The 17,729-nt window shown below is 39.3% G+C and overlaps 1 protein-coding gene across 5 annotated transcripts in view; it reads left to right on the forward strand.

Annotated features, from left to right (window-relative positions):
- Positions 1-255: 255 nt before the first annotated feature.
- PLEKHS1 (pleckstrin homology domain containing S1) overlaps positions 256-17,729 on the forward strand; it is a 56,842-nt gene continuing 39,368 nt past the window's right edge. For 2 of the 5 annotated variants that reach the window (XM_072622970.1, XM_072622978.1), the window contains exon 1: positions 269-360. The gene's annotated coding sequence lies outside the window, so the exon portion shown is untranslated. Of the gene's footprint in view, positions 361-17,729 lie in introns of all 5 variants that reach the window. The other 3 variants (XM_072623028.1, XM_072622973.1, XM_072623018.1) reach the window with 3 other exon arrangements.

Genomic DNA, 17,729 nt, shown 5'->3' on the forward strand with positions numbered 1-17,729 from the left:
CCTAAATGTACCTGTACAACCTCCAACCATTGGTCCTACTTTGTAGTAAATGCTGCAGCAGAAAACAAATTTCATTCCTTTTCCACATGCTAGTCTTCAAATACTTGGAGACAGCCATCGTGTCTCTTCTCCAGAAGAAAATTTAAAACAGAAAGACATTACAGAAAACCTTTTGCTGACGTTGGGTGTAACCAGCATTAATTGGTAACTCTATCGCTCATACCTAGCTCTGGGTCAAAGTTCCAGGGTGGAGAGAAGGACATCTGGTCATTCACAAGGGAGCAGGAGACTCGGTCACAGTTCTAAGGCCGAGAGGAGTACTAGCACTTGCAGCTGGAGGGGAGCAGGGGCCTTTCCTGGGTAAGAAAAATTCCTAAAAACTAATCATAGTGACTCCTTTATTTGAGGTCAGTTTTGGTGGCTAACTTCTGGAGTTTAGAGAAGAATCTATGATAAGTATCATCCATGTGACTGTGACTTCAGAGTAGGTTTTGTTTTCTAGATTCTTGATCCTTCTCACTCCTGCCTTAAGTAACTGGCTACCCAGCAAATTTTCATACTTAACCAAACAATCAAGAAGAGCTCCATTCCCCCACCTCCTCCATTCTCTTACCTATTCCTCCTTTCTACTTGCCCCTCTTTCCCTTTGAGTTTGAGTGTCCATTTTATCACTCCATGGAATTGAAAAGGTCCTACTGACTTACATCCAACATGGAAAAAATAGGAGATTCATAAAATGAGAAAGTAAAAATTCACTTGGGAAATGAAGTTTTCCCAAAGAGAGCTAACCAACTTACTAGGCTTTTTGTAATGAACAACCATGTTTGAAGGCATTGATAGAATCAGATACTGGCAAGTAGCCTCTTTTATCAGTTTATTCAGAGCAGTTTATTATACCCATCCCTAGTTGCCTGCCATCTAAAATATACTGACTGTTAAAACATATATGAAGATGAAATCAAGACTCCAAAAACATCTGACCTGCCATTCCCAGAATTCACAGGGCAGTCCTCTTTGGAAGATGTGATCTTCTATTGAATTTCCTTATTGCATAGAAAGAAATGTGCCTCTTCGAATTGTAATTGGAAACAGAAATAGTAATAATAGGTTCAACTGCTTCGCAAGCTACATTTATAAACAGAAGAATTACCCAAGACCTCGGAGTTAAAATGGTTTCTGGTTTGCTGAGATTAGGGATAGCCTAACAGCACAAGTAAGTACAGAACTCAAGGGAATGAAGATGTCTTTTAAAAGGTATGTTATATCTTGCATGACTTCATAGGTATAATGGGTATGATACTTCTTGCCCTCTCAGTGGGTTGGGAAGGCAGAATTTTGGAATGAAAATAAAAGTTAAAAATTCTATATTTAGCAGAGTTTAACACAGTGAATATTGATTGATTGATTGTGGGGGGGGAAGGTATGTTTACGAGCAGCACCGTGCATCAGGATTGAGGACTCGATTTGAAGCCAGGAAGACCAGAATTCAAATCATGCCGCCGACTTTAGCAACAGTATGATCATGGGCAAATTGCTTAATATCTCTAAACCTTGTGGCTCTGTGTTACACTTTAAGTTGGTTACAGGTGGTTTGGGTTCTCTGACAAAAATCAGAAGTCCTTGAACCTTTGCTAACATGCAATGCAGCCAGCATTAATCGGCTGCTCGTATCTAGTTATGGGTCAAAGTTTCAGGGTGGAGAGAAATATTTTGGAGATCATACGATCATAATTATGGAGCAGACTTGGAGACTGTCTGTTTAAAGCCTTTATTTCCCAGGTGAGGGAAGCAAGGTCAGGCAGTTCCAAGGAATTCTCTTTGGTGTATTACGGACTATGGTAATCAATTACTACTCCCTACCTCAGACTGGCTGCTATCTGGTGTTGCTGCCTGCTGGTTGTCTTCTTACTGGAGTCTTCCCAGTGGTTTGGATTATACCCACATGCCTGAGCATTCTCATTCTCTAGGGGAAGACTGATGACTGGGTACCACCAAAAGAGAAGTCAGGCACTTATCCAACACCAGCTAAATGCTAGGCTCTGTCCTAAGTGCTAAACATAGAAAAGCAAAAACAGTCCCTTCGTTAAAGAGCTTATGTTTATAGGAGGAACACAACTCGGACTCACATGGTAAATGCAAAATGTATGTGAAATAAATACACACTAATATCATATGTGGGGTGGGCACAAAGAACTAGGGGATGTAGCAAGAGGCATTGGAGCCAAGCCTTCAGGGAAGCTAGAGTCTTTAATTATCATTTGTTATCTTCCATCAAAAGAGTTCCAACTCCCAGGCAGAAAGAATCCATCCTGATCATAGTAAACACCTGTACCACAGATATCAAATTTGACTCAACATATTCACTGAATTCTTATTATATAAATGCTTTAAGAATAGTCTAGAGTCATTAGGCTAGGCTATTTAGGATAAATAAGCTTATTATATTTTGCATGACTTCATATGTACAATGGGTATGATATTTCTTGCCTTCTCAATGGGTTGGAGAAGGTAGAATTTCGGAGTGAAAATAAGAATAGATTCATTAGAGTCATTGAGTGTTAAATTGCAAGGGTTCTTAAAGACCATCTAGTTCAACTCCACCCCTCCCCCCACCTTACAGATCAGGAAACAGGCCCAGAGTGGATAAACAGGTTGCTAAAAGTTTCATAATTAGTATCAGATTTGGGATTCCCAAAAATCTAAGTCTCCTGAGTCCCAGCCAAGCATTTTTCATTGTCTTTCAAGAAGGTTAAAGTCGGGGGGGGGGGGGGGGGGGAAGGGAGAAGCCAAGATGGCAGAGTAGAAGGACTGACCTGCTTTAGTTCTTCCCCCATAACCCATAAAATACCTGTAAAAATTCACTCTAAACAAATTCTAGAGCAGCAGAAGCCACAAAATGTGAGTCAAACAGATTTTCAGTCCGAGACAGCCTTTAAGGCCAACAGAAAGAGTCTGTTACACTGGGCTCAGAGTGGAACACTGCCTAGCCTGGGCCATGCCACACGGACAGGCTAGAGCAGGCTTCAAGGCACAGAATCATGGGAAGTAGCTGTGGTTCTCAGATTTCTCAATCCACAAAAGCCAAAGACAGCTTAAAAGCTCTTTCACCTGGGTGAGAGGGGAGCATGATCCAGCCTCAGCCCTGGTCTGAGGGCAGGGGTAGCCACTACAGCAACAGCATCTACTTTTGGAGCCTTCAGCCTAAAGACCCTGGGGGAATTGAGCAGCTCTCAGTCTTGAGTGATGGTACTGGGGTGCGGAAGAACACTGGTGTGGTGAAACTGATGGTGGCTGTGGAGAGGAAATCCAACTCCCAGTTCCAGGGCAGAAAAGAGTGCTTGTGGTTGCTCCCAGATCAGAGCTCAGACAAGGAGAGAAGTAAACTCCTCTTCCTTTATTGTGCCACCTTGGAGGCACTGAGATCTTACAGGTCCCTAGAGTATACCCTCCACTTGAAAAAGGACTCAAAAGTCAAGCAACTGGCTGGGGAAATGCCCAAAAAAGGATAAAAATAAGACTATAGAAGGTTACTTTCTTGGTGAAAAAGTATTTTCTTCCATCCTTTTGGATGAAGAAGAACAAAGCATACCATCAAAGAAAGACATAAAAGTCAAGACTTCTGCATCCAAAGCCTCCAAAAAAATATGCAATGATCTAAGGCCATGGAAGAGCTCAAGAAGGATTTTGAAAATCAAGTTAGAGAGGTGGAGGAAAAATTGGGAATAGAAATGAGAGAGATGCAAGAAAATCATGAAAGGTGAGTCAACAGCTTGCTAAAGGAGACCCAAAAAATGCTGAAGAAAATAACACCTTTAAAAATAGACTAACTCAATTGGCAAAAGAGGTCCAAAAAGCCCATGAGGAGAAGAATGCTTTAAAAAACAAAATTGGCCAAATGGAAAAGGATGTTTAAAAGCTCACTGAAGAAAATAGTTCTTTAAAAATTAGAATGGAGCAGATAGAAGCTAATGACTTTATGAGAAACCAAGAAATTATAAAACAAAACCAAAACAAAGAAAAAATAAAAGACAATGTGAACTATTTCATTGGAAAAACAACTGACCTGAAAAATAGATCCAGGAGAGATAATTTAAAAATTATTGGTCTACCTGAAAACCATGATCAAACAAAGAGCCTAGACATCATTTTCCAAAAAATTATCAAGGAAAACTACCTTGATATTCTAGAACCAGAGGATAAAATAGAAATGAAAAGAATTCACTGATCACCTCCTGAAAGAGATCCCAAAAAGGAAAACTCCTAGGAATATTGTAGCCAAATTTCCAGAGTTCCCAGGTCAAGGAGAAAATATCACAAGCAGCCAGAAAGAAACAATTCAAGTATTGTGGAAGTACAATCAGGATAATACAGAATTTAATACAGAATTTAGCAGCTTCTACACTAAGGGATCGAAGGGCTTGGACTATGATATTCCAGAGGTCAAAGGAACTAGAATTACAATCAAGAGTCACCTACCCAGAAAAACTGAGTATACTACTTCAGGGGAAAAAATGGAATTTCAATGAAATAGAGGACTTCTAAGCATTTTTGTTGAAAAGACCAGAGCTAAATAGAAAATTTGACTTTCAAATAAAAGAATCAAAAGAAACATGAAAAGGTAAACAGGAAAGAGAAAGGAACTCATTAAAGTTGAGTTGTCTACATTCCTACATGGAAAGATGTTATTTGTAACTCATGAAATCTTTTTCAGTATTAGGGTAGTTAGAGTATATATATATGTAGCTGTATGTGAGTACATATGTATTTGTATATTATATATATTTAGGTATATATAGGTACATGGGTATATGTATGTATAGTATGCGTATATGTATATATGTGTGTATATACACGTAGAGGGCACAGGATGAACTGAATATGAAGGGAGAATACCTAAAAAAAATAAAATTTACTGTTGAATGGAATGTACTAGGAGTAAGAAAGGAAGAGGTAGAATGTAGCAAATCATCTCACATAAAAGAGGGAAGAAAGAGCTTTTACAATGGAGATGAAGAGGGACAAGATGAAAGGAAATAAATGAGTCTTACTCTTGTGGGATTTGGCTTAAGGAGGAAATAACACACTCAACTGGGTATGGTAATCTATTTTACCCTGCAGGAAGGCAAGGGGGAAGGGGATAGGAGAGGGAAGATAATAGAAGGGACAGCAAATTGGAGAAAGGGATAATCAGAAGCAAACGCTATTGGGGGAGGACAGGTCAAGGGAGAGAATGGAATAAATGAAGGGTAAGACAGGACAGAGGGAAATGTGGTTAGTCTTTTACAACATAACTATTATGGAAGTGCTTTGCATTATTACACATGTATGACCTACAGTGAACTGCTTGTTTTCTCAATAAGGGTGGGTGGGGAAGGAGAAAATGTGGAACTCAGCACTTTGATAATGAATGTTAAAAATTGTTTTAGCATGCAACTGGAAATGAAGATATACAGGCAATGGAATATAGAAATCTATTTTGCCCTACAGGAAAATAGAAGGGAAGGAGGATGGGAAAAGGTTAGGTAATAGAAGGGAGGACAGACTGGAGGAAAAGGTGGATAGAGTGCATGCTGTCCTGGGGTGGGGGGGTGGGGAGAAATGGGGAGAAAATTTTGAATTCAAATTCTTGTGGTAGTAAATGTTGAAAACTGAAAAATAAATAAATTATATATTAAAAAGAAAAAAAGGTTAAAGTCTATTGGAAGAATAGAGAAAGGAAAATATGCATACACATCGTAAGCACCAACATGTTAGCCAATAGACCTGGGCTCAAACTCTGATTCTGTCATTTACTGTCTTTATGGCCCTGGGCAATGACCTACCAGGGCATTTGTTTTCTCTGATGGTTTAGTAGATAAAATGCCTGTCCTAGAGTCAGGAAGACTCTCCCTGAGTTCAAACTTGGTCTCAGATACTTACTAGCTATGTGATTCTGGGCAAGTTATTTAACCCTGTTTGCCTCATTTCATCATCTGTAAAATGAGATGGAGAAGGGTATGGCAAACCATTTCTGTATCTTTGCGAAGAATGCCCCAAATGGAATCGCAAAGAGTCAGACACAATTGAGAAAACGACTTATCAACAACAAAATGAATGCCTGGGATTTATTGTGCCTTCCAACTTTGAATCCTGCGGAAACTCTGAAGGAGCTACAATGTAAGCTAGAATGTGATAAGTTCATTAAAGAGGTTCAAAGTCCCATAAGAAGACAAAAGAGAGAGGAAAGAGAATTACCTGGGACCGTCAGGGAAGGCCTCAGAGAGGAAGTAACATTGGAGCTGGACCTCAAAGTGGGATAGTAATCCAATTCTGATCAATGGAATGCGGACAGATGGCAGTATCTTGCGCCAGAAGCAATGGAGCCACTATGGGTCCATCAAAATAGAAATTTAATTTTAATATAACTCATTTGAGAACATGATCCAGAAGATTATGCTATTGAGCTGGGTCTTTGCTTTGTTTCTCTAGGGCAAAGTTCAGCTACTCTTTAAGTAGATAACTTGTGATTTAAAGCCCCCTTATGATTAGAGAATGGTATGAGTAAAGACAGGGGCCTGAAAAAGACATTATGACAGTTTGGAGTGAAAAAAACAGCCAAATGTCTTAGGTACTCCAGAAATGAATCACTAACCTCTAGGGTTTTGGTTGAGCTCAGACCAACTAGAACTGTCACCTAACTGTCCCACTGCCTAACACCTCAGTTGGATTATAAGGACAGTAGGATTTTGAGCTTTAAGAATCCTTAGTAATAATTTAATCCAACTTTCTCATTCCAATATCTTTTCCAGGCAACCTCTGATGGCTTGAACCAAGAGAGTGTTTTAAAGTAATTAGTAATAACCCCTGGATAGCTATTGTGGCTTAATAGCTACAAACAGTGTAAACAACCACAAAACTCTTAGACATTTGTGGTCCTTAGAAGTTCTTCAAAAACAGAGATCATAAAATCTTCAAAAAGAGTTCAAATACCTTTCATGCCTTCTTGCCTCAAAGCCTAAACTTCCTTGCCTGACTTTCAAAGCCTCCTACAATCTGTCTCCAACTTATCTTTACAGCCTACCCTCCTCCTACTGCTCCCCAATCTACTTAAAGACTATACTACTTGCTTCCCTACCACCTCTCATTGTGCAATGTCCCCCTTTCCACATCTGACTGTTGAAATCGTCCTGTTCATTCTTCAAAATCTGCTTCATGATGCCCCTTCCTCATTCCTACATGTCAGGTGATCATTTGCATATTTACCTTTGTACATCTCCTAGACCAAGCATATCCTCCTTAACTTAATACAGTACTTTGAACAACCAATATGCTCCAACAATATTTAGCATTGATGAATGAATTTTGACACTTTCAAGAAAGGTATGTGTTTAAATGAAGGAAATCTTCAGCATAAATTTTTATATGATATCCCAACTCCATTTTCCAGAAAACCTCTTGCAGTTGTTCAATCATTTTTCAGTTGTACCCAATTCTTCATGACCGCATTTGGGGTTTTCTTGGCAAAGATGTTGGAGTGTTTTGTCATTTCCTTCCCCAGATCATTTTTTCAGATGAGGAAACAAACAAGCAGGTTAAGTGACTTACCCAGGATTATACAGTTTCTGAGAACAGTTCTGAACTCAGGTTTTCCTGATTCTGGGCCTGTGGTTCTTTCCATTGCACCTCCTAGCTGCTGAATAACAATCTGAATGCTCTTGTGAAACCACTAAATGCGTTGGGTATCAGCCTTGAAAATGTCTAAATAAGCAGAATAGGACAAGCATGGTGCAGTGTTTCCTCATTTGTAAAATGAAGGGATTTGCACTAAAGGTCTCTTCCAGTTCTAAATCTTTGATCCTACTATATGTTCATGAGTTTAGTTCTACCTGTCCATGCACAAAAGCTAAAAACGTCTATAGTGGTGACTGAAACCTTTGTAAATGTATTCCTGGTGGTTTAGAATTAATGATTTATGAATCAGTTATTTAAGAGACACCCAAAAGAAACACTTGTCATTGAGTCCAAAATAAAATCCCAAATTATATTTCGAGAAAGACTAGAGAACTTAAGGCATTTTGTAAGAGAGGAGAAAATAAGCATGAAATATTACCAGTAATAGGATTAAAGATTTAGAGCTAACAGATTAATATATAAATATTACTTCTGTATAGAAAATGTGTGTGCATTTTCTGCAATAAATAGAATGGTGCCCAGAAGAAAATGTTTCAAGGGATTTATGGTGGAAAGGCACAAAGGGGAAAAAATTCACCAAAGACCAGAACATACTTGCAGTTTTGATGTTCTAACCCAGAAATAGAGGTGTGTGGATAAAGTATCTATAGGAGTAAAAAAAGAGGCACGTAACTCTATCTTCCCAACTCTCCTTTCCTCTTGAGTAGACGTTGTCCCTCAAAGTACAGTCGTGTATTGGGGCTTATGCCAGAATGTCGAATACTCTCACATTCAGTCTCAAACCGGGGACTGTGGTTGAAGCAGCAGGCAAGTTGATCCCAAGGCTTAAGTAGGACAAGATGGTCCTTTTTAAATCCTCCATCACAGGGAAATCAAGCAGACCCTGAAGCAAGACTTCCAAGTGCTTGTCCAAGGATTTAAGCACCTTTATAAAGTCACCTTATTGAAGCAATTATAAAGGTCTCATCAAAGGGCAAGAATTAAACTATTGGCACACGTGCATGCACACACACACTAAAAGCTAATAATAATGGTAATGGCTCACATTTACAGGGCACTTTTCAAAGCACTTTCCTCACAATTATATGAGAGTCTAGTCAGTGTTACACCCCCATTTTACAGATAGAGAAGCTGGGATTAAGAAAAGTTACTTTGCCCATAGTCACATGACTAGTAAAGCTAGTAAATGGAAGAGGTTGAATCCAAGTCTATCATATGCTATATACATTACAACACATGCATATCGTCAGACAACTCCATACCTTTCCACTCCCATAAAGAGCATTCTCAGGGGGTAGGTCTAACAGGGCTGGGGTCTGAGTTTGGGGGAGAGCAAATATAAACTAAAAAATCAAATCCACTCAGCAACTCAGATCCAGAGGACTGAGATTTGAGATACACTGGTTACCAAGACAGAAATTTAGGCTAACAAGTCCACCCAAGCTTAGAAAGCAAACTGCAGAGAGTGGGAATTAGCCATTTGTCTGGTTCAACTAGCTTCTTCAAATTTGTTGTTTGATTTTTTTTTAATATTTTGAGACCTATATTTCAATATAATTCATTTTTGTTATAATCCTATGTTTTTTATTTTACACATTTTAAAGCACTTTCCCCAAGATGGTTTCCAAGTCTTTAATGGGGACTGGTGATGTTTGCCACCACCACCCTCCCCCTTCATTGATGTATAAATGTGATGGGATAGGTAGAGATGGGAGCTGCCATGCCCTTTCTTGATTCAATAGCCGCCCCCACCCACCCCAGTTAGACTGGGACTGAATGAGATCTTACTTCAAATTCAGTGCTCCTTGTGTAAGACTATGAGAGCTCCTTGAGAGTGGAGATTGCTGTTGGCTTTTCTTTGTATCCCCAGCATTTAGCACATATCTGACACATGGTAAGAGCCTAGTCAATGTCTGTTGACTTGACTTTTTCTTTTCTACCTCACCGCTTCTCAAGCAGAACCAGCTCCAAAGTGAAGAGCAAAGGACCTTAGGGCTAGTGCCCACTCCTCCAGAAACTTTGGGGTGGATCCTCTGATATACTGTGCCCAGAGCAACTCACTGGGAAACTTCAGGGAAGTGAGAAATGATTCACGGGCAATGGGGCTCAGATTTATTGACTGAAGCAGCGATGTGCTGGAGCAAGCTCACAGCTTGTGAGAACCAACTGTTACATTTTCAGTGTGAGCATTTATTTATACCTTAGAAATGAGCAAACACTACAAATCAGGATTTGAGTTTTTTTTTTCTCGTTGTTGTTGGTTGTCTCCTCTTAAAGTGATGGAGAAAATGTTAAGAGTGCAGATGAAATATAAAAATGTGTCAATATAGAGTAAGCACTTAATAAATGCTTATTAACTAACAGTATAACTGGGTGGCTCAGCGAACAGAGCGCTAGGTCTGGAGTTAGGAATGAGCACGGTTCAAATTTGGCCTCTGATACTAACTGTGTGACTCTGGGTAAGTCACACAGGTAACCACAGGTCACCACAGAGGTAACCACTGTTTGCCTCAGTTTCCTCATCTGTAAAATGGGACCCAGGGCTGTGATGAGGATCAAATGAGATATTTTTAGTGCTTTGTATACTTCCTGGTACATAATAAGTGCTCTATGTAGTATAAATGCTAGGTTGTTGGGGGGGGGGGGGGCTTCCAGAGAGCTGGTTATTAAACGTATACTAGCATATCTCTGAATTCTCAAGCCTTGTCCAACTTTTCTCCTTCACCCTTTAAATCATACAACCATGTATGTTAGAACTAGAAGAAAACTTGGAGATGATTTGTTCTAATCCCTCATTTTAAGATTAAGAAACAGAGGCCCAGAAAGGTAACCGCAGGTAAGTCATAAAATGGGAGGCTTAGGCTGGAGCTTAGTACAATAAATACGATAACACTTCCTTTTTAAAAATGTAAAAATCATTCTTCAATCGTCAATCCTACAAATACAAGTGGCAGGCTGCATCGGTCTTTCAGGGTCATCATTTGCTATACCCTGAGACTATAGTATCAAGAAGGTTCCTTCCTTCCCCTTCAAGACCTTATGTTGCTTATAATGATTTTTCTAGGTCACAGAGTCAGCAAGTGAACCCAGGAGTCTCCTGACCTCAGTCCTTTTCCATTATGTTGTTTGTCTTATGTTTCCAAAGAGGGTCAGTGATGTCATGCACTGATGTCTAGACTTGTGCACGAGTTGGATTTAAGCGAGGCAGAATTGTACAGTCGTTGGATTTAAGCGAGGCAGAATTGTACAGTCATCAGCCCCACTCTCTCTTCAAGAGTCACTGAAGTCCAGGGGCAAGACAAAAGACAGGATGACTAACAATGGCTGGGATGCAGGGGGATCTTGGGGCTCTTCAACGTCTGACCAAGCTCTAAGCCCTCCACAGTGCCTGCTTCAACCATACTCATCAGTTCATTCGACATGCTTAGGGTAGACATCTAACTCACTTGAGGCCTGTTGGTTACTCTTAAGCTGGTTTAGTCCATCTACCAGGATGGTTTACTGGGGTGTGGCCATTGTGCATGCTACAGCTTCTTGGAGTCACAGGTGAAATTTGAATGCCAGGAGACACCAGAGGTGGATGAGCAGCCCTGAAAAGGACTCTGCATGCCTTCACACCAGAGGTGCTAATCCTGCTGAACACCCCATCCACCCCACAGCTACGTCTACATAACAGTTCAACTCCTTATTCTCCCTACTTCCGTCACTGGCCAGTTGGTAACCCACAGTTGTATCACATTGCCCTAAACAATGCCCTTGAGGTTTAAATAGTCTTTTCTTATGCTTCAGGGGCTACATGCATCTAGACCAGGAGTGGAGAACCTGGAACCATAAGGTCTTTAACTGAAGCCTCAGTCAAAAGGCCACACTTAAGGACCTAGACCTTCTCCAAAAGCCTCATGAACATTAATTAACTTCTCAATTAATGCTGACCCAATTAATTTTGCTAAGTAGAGAAGTAGGGGGACAAATCAAGTGGGTATTTCGTATCCCAGGCTGTACAATCAACTCTTAAAAGCTTAGAAAATCCGCTTTTGCAAATTCTCTTTGCTAAAGCCTCTAGCAGTATTAAGTGCACTGGGTTTCAGATGAAAGAGAAAAATCCATTTTTATTTGTACAGTTAATTACAATACTGTTTGATATGGTTTGGCTCCATAAAGCCCTGCTTTCCTTTGAGATAGTTGCCAGCCAGAGACTTTCTTCCACAAATATTTACAAGCTGTTAAAGTATACAACACAGATCACTTACACCAAAAAGATAGGGAGCATTATTTGTAAACAGACTCCCCAACAAAACACTCCAGTTGGAGAGTGCCACAGAACCAGTAGAAACCACTTATTTCTTCCTTGCTCTCTCTCTCGTTTGGAGAACAGCTTCTCTGGACAGATCTGTATTGGTCCTGTTGTCATTTAGCTTCATTTACCCTCTCCATGGGCTCAGAGAGGGATGGAAGGTTTTTCAGCGTAGGAAGAAAGATCTCCAAGAATCTGTCTGCCTCTTCTGGACTCCTGTACCATACAGCATCTTTATCTCCAAAAGCCTGAAGAGGTTTATCCATTAGTTGGGCTAAATCCCAAAGTCTTGGGTACTGCTGGATGTAGCAAGCAGGGGAGCTTGGGCAGAGTCATAATCTCTCAAGAGTCCTCACCTAAGGTGATCACCTGTGGCTCATTAAGGAAAGTTTTTAAAAGATGAGTAAGAGACAAAGGAGAGGGAGGGAAGCAGAGAGTCATTTGCAGATAGAAATCTACTCTTATTATCTTTATTTTACATATGACAAAACTGAGTCTGACAGTAAAATGATTTGCCCACATAACCACAGATACTAAGTTCCAGAGACAGAATTTTGAATTCAGGTCTTCCTGATTCCAAGCCCTGAGTTCTTTCTTCTTCAATATCTGTGTCTATGGAACTAGGGGAGCTAGCTGTAAAGTAAGGATTTTTAATTTAGGGTCTAAGAACTTGGGTTTCTGTGTTTGTTTTTATATTTCAATGCCAGTATTTCATTATAATTAATTTCCTCTACAAACCTATGTGTTTTATTTTTGTGCATTGGAAAGCATTTTTTTTCTGAGAAGAGGTTCATAGGCTTCATGAGCCTGCCAAAGGAATTCATGACTCAAAAGAGGTCTTTTTACCTTCTTTTTACCTTTACCTTCTGTAAAAGCATCTCCAAAGGACTCCTTTATTAAAGTGATTTTATAAAGTAAGTAACCACACACCCCTCACTAATCCATCCACTTCATATTTTTCTATGTGGGTTTTAAGATGAAGGCCCCCTGTCTTTGGGGTTACAGTGAGTGTGTTGTTTTATATTCAGCTTTGCAAATATCAGAGTGAAAGCAAGCCGAAGTAGGGGCAGCCCCATTCATGCAACCACAAGAAAGACCTGTCTGAAAGAGACTGCAAGGCAACAGAGCAAACAGGTTAAGGCCCTCACCTATGGCCATTTTCCTTTTGGATTCTCAGTGCTGCCATGAGTATCAAGTTCTAGAATCATAGAAACCTCTGGAGTCACAGATGTGGAGCTGGGAGAGACCTTACAATATACCTAGTTGAACTCCTTTATTTTACATATAAGGAAAGTGAGACCTGGAAGAGCTAAGTAACTTGTCTAATGTCATACAGATAGGCAAGTGGCAGATTTGGGATTTAAAACCCCCCATCCTCCCTCTCTAAGCCTAGTGTTTTTCTCCCTGCACCATGCTGTTTCCATCATAAAATGTTTGTTGGTGTTTATTATTAGAAACTAGTCTTCTCCTCTACTAAACCAGTTCTCTCTAAGTTGGATTTTAGGCAAATGAATGAGTCTGGGAGATAAAGCCCTATTGAGCGTAGATATTTTGCATCTGTCCATCATGGAATCAGTAAAAGAATACTTCAATTTCCTGAAAGCAATTCAGTAAGCTTTCTTCTTCCTCTTCAAGTCCAGGCCCAGTTCATTGTCCATCTGCAATTTTTTCCTGGGATATGACAAACACTTTTGTTATTGTTGCTTTCAGTTGTCTCAGTTGCGTCTGACTCTTCGTGATCCCTCTTGGGGTTTTCTTGGCAGAGAGACTGGAGTGGCTTGCCATTTTCTTCTCCAACTCATTTTACAGATGAGGAAACTGAGGGAAACAGAGTTATGTGACTTGCCAAGGGTCACGTGGCTCCTAAGTGTCTGAGGCCAGATCTGAACTTAGGTCCTCCTTACTCCAGATGACACTCTATCCATTGTGCCAACTAGCTGTCATCTATCTATCTGTCTGTCTGTCTGTCTGTCTGTCTATCTATCTATTTTCTATCTATTTGTCTATCATGTAGAGAGAGAGGTTGAGGGAGAGACGGGAGTGAAGAGGGAAAGGAAATTCATGGTAGTGCTTAATAGGTACCAAATTTTTTTTAAATGTCTTGATCTTTAGAGCAAAAAGTATGAGTTGTTATGCGTAAAAGAAACTATCTACCCCCACCAAATAAGACAGAAGGCACAAAAATTAAAACTCTTTAGGTGACAGGCAGAAAATTGTAAATAAATCACTGTATTTTCTATTTTTAAAAATTCAGAATTTTACTTTCCATTTTCAGTAACTAAGAGGGAAGCCCTGAAACTATAAACTAGATCATGACACAATAAGTTGTCAGAGTGGGACTTTGTGTAAAAGCTTTCTAATTTCATTATAATCAATATATTCTCTTTTGTCTTTCATGAACTTTTATCCAATATCATTAAGAATTGTCCTTCAATTCATAACTAGAAAAATATAACTTTCTACTCTAACATTTTTATGTTATAACTTTTAATATTGAGATTCTTTATAATTTTCATTATGGTATCAGCAGCCTTACTTGCCTATGCTGTTCCACTAATCCACTTTTCTGCATTTTATCCATTTGCAAACTGTTTGGTGGTATAGTTGGAAACCTGGTAGTTGCAAGCTTTCTTTAGCCTATATTTTTTTCCATTATATCTTTTGATACTGTTGACTTTTTACTCCTCTAAATGAATTTGGTTATTTTGTTTAATTTCATAAAATGTCCCTTTGGCAATTTCATTAGTATGGTACTCAATCTTTTGAGTAATTTGGGGAACCCGTTCATGTGGATGATGTGGGCATTGTTGTTCAGTTGTTTTTCAATTACTTCCAACTCTTTGTGACCCCTTTTGGGGTTTTCTTGGCAAAGATACTGGAGTGGGTTGCCATTTCCTTCTCTGGCTCATTTTACAGATTAGGAGACTGAGGCAAGCAGGGTTAAGTGACTTGCCTAGGATCACATAGATAGCAAGTGTCTGAGGCTGGATTTGAACTCAGGAAGATGACTCTATCTATTGCACCCCGCCAAATGCCCTAATATTGGCATCATCCAGCCATAAACATTGACTTTCTCTCCACTGATGTAGTTCTCCCATCATTTCTGTAAAAATTATTTCGTAGTTATGTTTATTTAGGTCTCATGTGTATATTAGGAAGGTAATTCCAGCATAGTTTAATTCATTTTGCTATTATATTAAATGGAACTTCTCTTCCTATTTCTTCATCCTGGGTTTTGTCAGTATTAAACAGCAAGGCTAATGATTCCTACAGGTTTATTTTGTTTTCTTATACATTACTGGTATCATTATTATGATTCATTTTTTCATTGACTCTACAGTTCTCTAACTAAGCCACAGAGATGGTTTATTTTCACATTGTTTGTAAACTAGAGATAATTTTGTCATTTTTATTTATGCTTATTCAATTCATTTTTACTTTCTTATTGATAGGGTTAGCATGTCTAACACTATGCCAAGTAACAGTAGAAGCAGGCAGTAGGGATCCTTGCTTAATACCTGATTCTATTGCAATAGCTTCCAGTGTTTCACTTTAATAAATAATGCTAGATTTGGGTTTTGGGACAGCTAGGTGGTGCAGTGGATAGAGCACCAGGGCAGGAGGACCTGTGTTCAAATGTCACCTCAGACACTTGACACTCACTAGTTGTGTGACCTTGGGCAAGTGACTTAACCCCAATTGCCTCATCCTGGGTCATCTCCAGTCATCCTGATGAATATCTGGTCACTGGATTCAGATGGCTCTGGAGGAGAAGTGAGGCTGGTGACCTGCACAGCCCTCATTGAAAACAAAGTCAAGTGCAAGTCATGTCATCATTTCTCTGATAGCATGGTCTTCTTTGGCAACAAAAGATGAACATACAGATTTGGGTTTTAGACAGATGCTTTTGGTCATATAAATCAAAGTTCCTTTTACTCTTGGTTTTCAATGTGTTATCATAAACAAGTGATATAATTATTCTGAGGCTTTTCCTGTGTCTATCGATCTAATAGTATGATTTTTGTTATTATGTTTTTAGTATATTTGCTTATAGTTGTCCAATATTAATCCATTCTTACATTCACGTTATAAACCCAATCTGGTCTCAATGAATAATTTTTGTGTATATTTTTAAAATATGTTTCCTAATGTATTTATGACCTTTGATATCTTCCTGTGCTTTAATTCTCCCTGATTTGTGTGACCTTTAGCCAAGTGACTTCTTCTCCATCTCAGTTTCAGTTTCCTTATCCACAAAATGTATGGATTGGACTAGATAACTTCCAAGACTCCTTCCAGTTCTAACTGTATGATCCTTTTATCAAAGAAAGCATAAGATCACTGGTCAGTGTAGATAGGAAAATAATAATGGATGACAAAGAGAAGGAAGAACTACTCAATTCTTATTTTGCTGCTATTATAAAAGAGCAAATAGATTCTTAAAACTCTAGTGAAGTAAAAATTGATTTTGATGCATGGGAAAATTCCAAAATATATTACTCAGTGGGAATGATCTTTGTACTAGGAAGGACAAAACAAAAATGGTTGATAGAGAATTGAAACCCAGGATAAACAAAGAGATAGTAAGAGTCTATAACCCTTAATGAATTCAAGTCAGTATTCCCAGGCAAATTACACCTGTCATATCTATAGCATTAAAATCAGATCCTAGTAGGGCATAGCCTAGGGAATTGAAAATAAAAGCACCAGGTGAGCCCACACCAAAGACCCTCCAGAAGGTCTGAAACTAACCTGATTTCTGATATCTGGTCAAGGATTCTAGTGGCCACAGCAGAGAATAAAGCCAACTCCCATTTGGCAGTTGCACAAGAACACACAGACAGGGCCAGGGCAAGCACCTGCATTGAGTCACCAGACAGAAGCAGTAGGCAGACAATTCAGGGGAGGGCAAGGCTTTGATCTCAGCTACCCCATCCAGAACTATGGCAGGGCAACAACAGTGACCTAGATTACATTGGGATAGGGCCTGGAAGGACCTGCCTATGCCATCCAAGAATGTAAGAAGAAGTCAAGCTTTACCCTAGCTCAATATCTCAATCCAGGAATTAAGACTGGAGGGGGGAAAAAGGAAACCAAAGAAAACTACAAAGAAACTGAAGAAATAGTGTAAGTCAGAAAAAGTCCAAAGGGTAAATCCAGAAAGGAATAACTCAAAAATAAGCATAAGGAGAACCTCATTAAAAGGAATGGTCTGGGGACAAGGACAATGAAGTGTGAGCTTTTGAGGAAAAAATAGAAAGGAGAATAGTTTAGAACAGGAGATAGAAAACATGACCTAAGTAGTAGACTACTTGAAAAACAGAATAAAACAAACAATTCAATGATTCAGTGAGACAACAAGAAATATTAGAATAAAATCAAAAGACTGAAAAGTTAGAAGAATATGTAAGGTTATTGAAATTTGTACCTTAAGTGACCCTGACTTGTCCTCCGCAGTGTGTACTTACTAAAAGTTAATTAGCCTCTTAGGAGAGGCATCAACCAATCTGTACATATTTTGATCCTATTTCCCTATTCTTTTTATTATCTTTATTCAGCACATAGTTACATGAGCTTTCATCCCATGTTGCTTGCCTTTAATCTCATTTCCCATGATGTGGCAATGGGGGATGACCTGAGACCCAATAACCCCTACCCATTTATAGACAAAGACCTATCAGAATTGTCCTCCTCTTATTACCAAAATGTTATCTTTAAAAGCAGCTAGGAGTTTGAAGCCTGCATTGGTCCCTTGTGGTTGTCC

This window comes from Notamacropus eugenii, chromosome 1 (assembly GCF_028372415.1).
Source record: "Notamacropus eugenii isolate mMacEug1 chromosome 1, mMacEug1.pri_v2, whole genome shotgun sequence".
Taxonomy (NCBI): Eukaryota; Metazoa; Chordata; class Mammalia; order Diprotodontia; family Macropodidae; genus Notamacropus; species Notamacropus eugenii.